The sequence below is a fragment of the Solea solea genome, chromosome 9 (assembly GCF_958295425.1).
Source record: "Solea solea chromosome 9, fSolSol10.1, whole genome shotgun sequence".
In the NCBI taxonomy this organism is placed as follows: domain Eukaryota; kingdom Metazoa; phylum Chordata; class Actinopteri; order Pleuronectiformes; family Soleidae; genus Solea; species Solea solea.
Genome location: NC_081142.1, coordinates 20,945,856 through 20,951,926, shown reverse-complemented (window position 1 = coordinate 20,951,926; position 6,071 = coordinate 20,945,856).

The following is a 6,071-nucleotide window of genomic DNA, read 5'->3' as shown; positions in this document are numbered from 1 at the left end:
TAGACATCCAAGTGTTATAACACACACACACACACACACACACGTTTGTGTTGATATTCTTTTGATGTCACTTCATTAGCTTCCATTCATTTGGACATCACAAACAAAGCATTATCACTAACTTTAACCATAACCAGTTTGTGCCAAACTTTAAGTTAAACCTAACTTAACCAGTTCCATGCAACTGTCTCTATCCTCCCATCTATCTCTTTCTCTACATACACACTGAATAAATGTTGTGAGCAAAACTTTTTTTTGCTAAAGAATTGACATTTACACTGCACCCACCTCCCACAGAATCTGCACTCTCATGCATATGGATGTTCATATCCTGGCAGAGAGACGGAATATGAATCCGTGGGATGGGATCGACCAGTATACGTGCATTCCTATAGTAACTGTTGATATCTGAGCAGCAAGTTGTACGTTCAAAGTAAATTTATTAAGGGTCTGGTTGTGGAAAAAAGAAGAGAGTCCCAGGATAATAAATCAAATGCACCGTTCCACAGGCAGTGTTTAGGTAGTAAAGGAAGATTCACATGCATCCGGAATGAGTTACCTTGTTCCTCGTTACTTGTGTACCTCCTCAACGTGGGCCAGGGTCGTCAACTGTTAGAGACGACCCTGCGACTCTTGAGGCGACTATTGAGATTTTGAAAATGTTGGAGATTAATGCATGTTTTGGGGATGAAACAACAATACTCCCTGACCAATCGGTGGCCACCAGTCTGTTGACACTAGAACTCTATCATGGAAAAGAGCCATTTGAGAGGTCAGGGTCACGCTGACATGGGGTTCGGTGCGGACGCTGCAGTGAAAAAGTCAGTCAGTCAGTCATCATCTACCGCTTTTATCCTCTGCCAGAGGGTCGCGGGGGGTGCTGTGCCAATCTCAGCTACATCGGGCGATAGGCGGGGTACACCCTGGACAGTTCGCCAGTCCATCGCAGGGCCACACACAGATAGAGACAAACAACCATTCACTCTCACACTCACTCCTATGGTCAATTTGGAGTGTCCAATTTACCTATCGCCACATTGCATGTTTTTGGACTGTGGGAGGAAGCCGGAGTACCCGGAGAGAACCCACGCACACACGGGGAGAACATGCAAACTCCATGCAGAAAGGCCCTTGTTCCAACCGGGGCTCGAACCCGGGTCTTCTCGCTGCAAGGCGAGAGTGCTAACCACTACAGCACTGTGTGACCCCACAGTGAAAAAGTTTTTTTTTTAAATTTTATTTGCATACCATTTGTCAGTGATGACAGTTGTACAGAACTTAAACACCCACGTATGATGCAGAACCAAGCAGCGTGTATTATGCAAATGCCTACGATCGTCAGCCTTCGCATTTGTGTAAAAAAGGAAAGTTTGCTCAGAAGTGCAGCTTTATCACTCATTTTTTTTTCTCCCTCTCCTTCCTTTTAATGTCATACCGACGACAAAGTAGGTCACAAAAGGGAATGTGATGAATGATCGCCCACGTAGCTGGTGTGCGACCTTCATGACGCTGCAGCTTAAGAGCTGCCTGTATCACATATGTTTCCGAGTTAGTCACTTTCATCTCGCCGACATCTGTATACTTCACGAAAAGTTCATAATGCAGCACTTACCACAACTTTACAGTAACGTTATTCTTTAAATGATTGTACCATATTATCAATCTATCTATCTATCTATAAATCTGGTACAGCAGTCATTAAGTGATGCAACCTCCATGTTATGTAACAGTGCCACATCTTGTAATCCCTAAGCAGGTTGGTGCCATGTTATACAAGAAACACTATTGCTGTTAAATCCTCAACAGACAAAGACAAAGCTTGACTGCATGCAGGTTCCTACGGGTCCTTGAAATCCTTGAAAACAATTCAAAGCCCTTGAAAGCTTTTGGAAAATGCTACATAAATAGATAAGGGTCATTGAAAGTGCTTGCATTAAGAAGAAAGAAGTTATGTTGAAATCAAAATGTCAAGACCAGCTTCTCCAAGATCCTAAGGACAATCATTTGTCCAGATGCAGAGCGTGCTGCAAATCAATAAGAGTGGATGTCACGGGCGAGGTGGCTCTTACAAGTTCTCCCATCTCAAGCTGTGTCAGCACATTCAGTCCTTGAATATGAGGAAATTGATCCTTGTAAGTCATTGACAAATCCTTGAATTTCAACTAAAGTGTGGGAACCCTGTGTGACACGCTTATAAATATGTAGTGTGAACTACGTTTTCCCCTGATCAAAGTGGAAATGATGAAGGATTATAACAACGCTATGACATGACCATGTTTATTAAGGTCCTGGCCCTCTCTCATCCTGAGAACGCCATGTACTACCACTCTGGCGCGTACCTCGGCGTGTGTCCCCTCTGTCTGAAAGAGATGCACGGGGCTCGCGACTGACCGGCATGCTTCGGTGGTCAGAGCAGAGCAGCAGCACAGTAAAAGTATGAGGTTAGTGTTAGGGATAGGAAGGATAGGGCTGAGGGTTAGGGTTCGGCTAAATATCCAGATTAGAGGCTAAAGGCTCTGGTCTACTTCTGCACACAGCAAAGCAAAGAGCGCGTTGGGTGCGCGTGAACAAACTGAAACTCCGCCCCATCGGTAGGTGGAGTATTAAGTCCTCCAAGTGGTCACCGAAGATAGTCTCCACCTGGCGACCCTCGAACTGGCTGACACCCCGACACCCATGCCCGACGGACCTTTCAGCTGTGAGCCGCTCAAAACCAGACCTGTCCGAGGGAGCTGGAGCATTGTTCTCTCCTTCTTTGGCAGGAATGCGTCCTATTCCCTGCGTCCAGACTTGCACCGCCACCCGATGGTGAAGGGAGATACTACAGGACCCTGACGCGCGAGTACACCACGGTCCGCGATTTGCGACACACAATGACCGAGCGTCCACCAAGCCTATTATCTGGCACTTAGACTCTGGTGTCAAACAGTTGTTGACCGTACCAGTGTTTCTGCCCTCGTGTCATGCTTCATATTAAGGAGGTCACACTGTCAGGTCACACTGACATGTGTCATGTCAGTGTGTAACTCTAGCCTCAGTGCCTCAGTGCGGTGTTTTTTTTTTTTTTTTTCAACATGAAACACAATATGTGAATCGATTAATGGTGTGTTGGGCAACACTATGACTATGATGCAGTGCAAAGCTGTTGCACTGCATTATATATCGTGAGAGGTGGGAGGAGCCAAGCTAATGGAGAAGTAATGCAAGTAAAGAGTGCCCACACAGTCTTTAATCACTGCTTGATGAAGGAGTGAGAACTTCGCCCACAAAACCAGAAGGGCTCTCAGTGTGTAATCTGGCGTTCATCTTTACACATTTTTCTTCATGTCCCAGATCAGAATTTACATTTTCAAAAATCTACAGCAACCTCCAAATGAAATTGATTAAAAATGAACATATCCATCGCAAAATTAACTGATATTAATAACAATATTTTATCCTTGTGGGGAAGTTTGTGAACAATTGATGTTTAATTGTAAAAATCACACAAAGTAGAATTGACATAAATTGAGCATATTTAACATCAGGCCTACTCTTGTTCAAAACATATTTCTCTCCGAACTACACATTTGACTTGTGCCATTTCTGGAAAAAATTACTTGTTTAGTCAGGGTGGGCAACATGAGCTGAAACTTATATCATATTCCATCATGCTATCTCAGTTAAAATGTTGGTGATGAGAGATAGTTCAAAAATAAAAGTGTCTGCATTATATGAAACGATATATAGTTCACAATAACATACAACATTAATATTTTAGATCACTCAATAAACACAGAAATAGTTCCCTTATAACTTGACATTAAGTGGTGGGCCGTATGTGGCACAAGCTAACTACTAAAGCTTGGTTAATTCATCATTGCGATTTGCTTTGTTTTTTCTTTACTTTTTTCTTTAGTTTTCCTTAATTCAGTTTTATTTTCTGTCTTGCTAGTGTGTGTAACTTGTTTAGTTTTGCTCTGGGTCCTGCTCCACCCTAACGTCATTCACCTGTGTCTTAGTTACACCTGTGTTTGATTAGCACCGCCTCCCTTGTGTATTTAATCCCTGTGTCACTTCATTCAGCTCAGTTCATCTTCGGCTTGAGTTGTGCAAGCTGTGTCTCTGTTCCCTGTCTTTCCGCTAGTATTTCTCTGTGGGAGTTTTACTTGATGCCGTCCCCTCCTCGTCCTCATTAGTCTTCACATATATTGTTTTTCACTTGTATTGGGTGTTACACTGTACGAACAATTCCAATCTGGTTTCTGCCCCCTCCATAGCACTGAATCTGCACTAATCAAAATCACAAACGACCTCCTCCTGGCAGCCGACTCTGGTTTACTCACTATCCTCATCCTCCTCGATCTGAGTGCGGCCTTCGACACCATCTCTCACACTATCCTCCTCAACAGATTAATCTCCATTGGTATTTCACACACACCCCTTGACTGGTTTAAATCCTACCTCTCAGGCCGCACTCAGTTCATCCAACTCCAACCCTTCATTTCCCACCCGTCCCCCGTCACCCCTTCTCGTCATCATCTACCTCCTTCCTCTTGGCAATATCTTCCGTAAATATAACATTCATTTCCATTGCTAAGCGGATGACACCCAGCTCTACCTCTCCAGCAAACCAAATTCCACTCTCCCACCTTCCTCCCTCACTGACTGCTTCACCGAGCTCAAATCTTGGTTCTCCTCCAACTTCCTTAAACTCAACAGTAATAAAACTGAATTCCTTCTAATTGGTACCAAATCAACCTTTCCCCTCCTTATCTGTCCAAACTCCTCCACATCGCCACCCCTTCCCGTTCCCTCAGATCTGCCTCCTCTGTCCACCTCTCTGTCCCTCCCGCCCGCCTCGTCACCATGGGGAGCAGGGCTTTCAGCCGCTCTGCCCCCCAACTCTGGAACACACTCCCACCGGACCTCAGAAACTTGGACTCTCTCACACTCTTCAAAACAAGACTAAAAACTCACCTTTTCCGAACTGCCTACCCCACTTAACTATCTACATTGTCTTTTCTCATCTGTTTCTTATTTTTTTTTCTTAGTGTTTTTATTTATTTATGTATTGTACGGTGTCCTCGAGTGCCCAGAGAGGCGCCTCGTAATAAAATTTATTATTATTATTATTATTATTATTACATTTCTATCTGTCTGTATGTTTTATTTTAATAAACGGTTGTAACGTGCCTGAAACCTTTGACGGTGCAGTGCCGGTGGCATTTGAGGACGTAAATTCTGGAAATGTCACATGCAATGCAAAGCAAACTGACATGTGACTTGGAGATGTAGGCTACATGCAGCACATATCCAAACAGATGGGGCACAGGAAAGAGGGCAGAAGGTGAAAGAAGGAAAAAAAAAAACAACCAGCAGCTCTGTGAGGGTTTGTGTGGAGGGATGGCACAGATGGATTACATGTGAAGCAGAAACAGCAGAGTCCCAGCTCCCTTCTCAGTTCTCACGTGTGTAATTCCACGTTCTAGTGATTCTCTGGCACTGTAGGGGGCCATGTGCCTTCTCTCCTGCTAGCCCTAGCTTCGATCCCTCCCGTAGCCCTTTATATGCTGTTTTTAATCAGTTTGAACCTGTATCCCTCCCCTCACTGGCCAATGTAGTTAAACATCTGCGACCTACGAACTGTCCCTCAGACAGTATCCCCTCTCGTCTTTTTAAAGAGGTATTCAGTACAGTGGGCTCTTTTATTCTTTTATTCTTTTATTCATTAATTTCTGCCTTAGCACTGGATGTGTCCCAGCCGCTCTCAAACACGCCGTTGTGCAGCGACTTATCAAAAAGAAAAATCTGGATCCCTCTGTGCTCTCGAACTTCAGGCCAATCTGCCATTTCTGTCCAAAGTCTTATAAAAAGTGCCTTTTATTCAGATCCAATCATTCCTGGTGGCCAATGATATCTATGAACAGTTTCAGTCTGGCTTTAAACCATCATAGCACTGAGACAGCATTGCTGAGAGGTTTCAGTGACCTGATGGTAACTATTGACTTGCTATGCTAGTGCTCCTTGATTTGACTGCTGCTTTTGATACGGTGGATCATGGGATCCTCTTGGCACGACTGGAGCAGTGG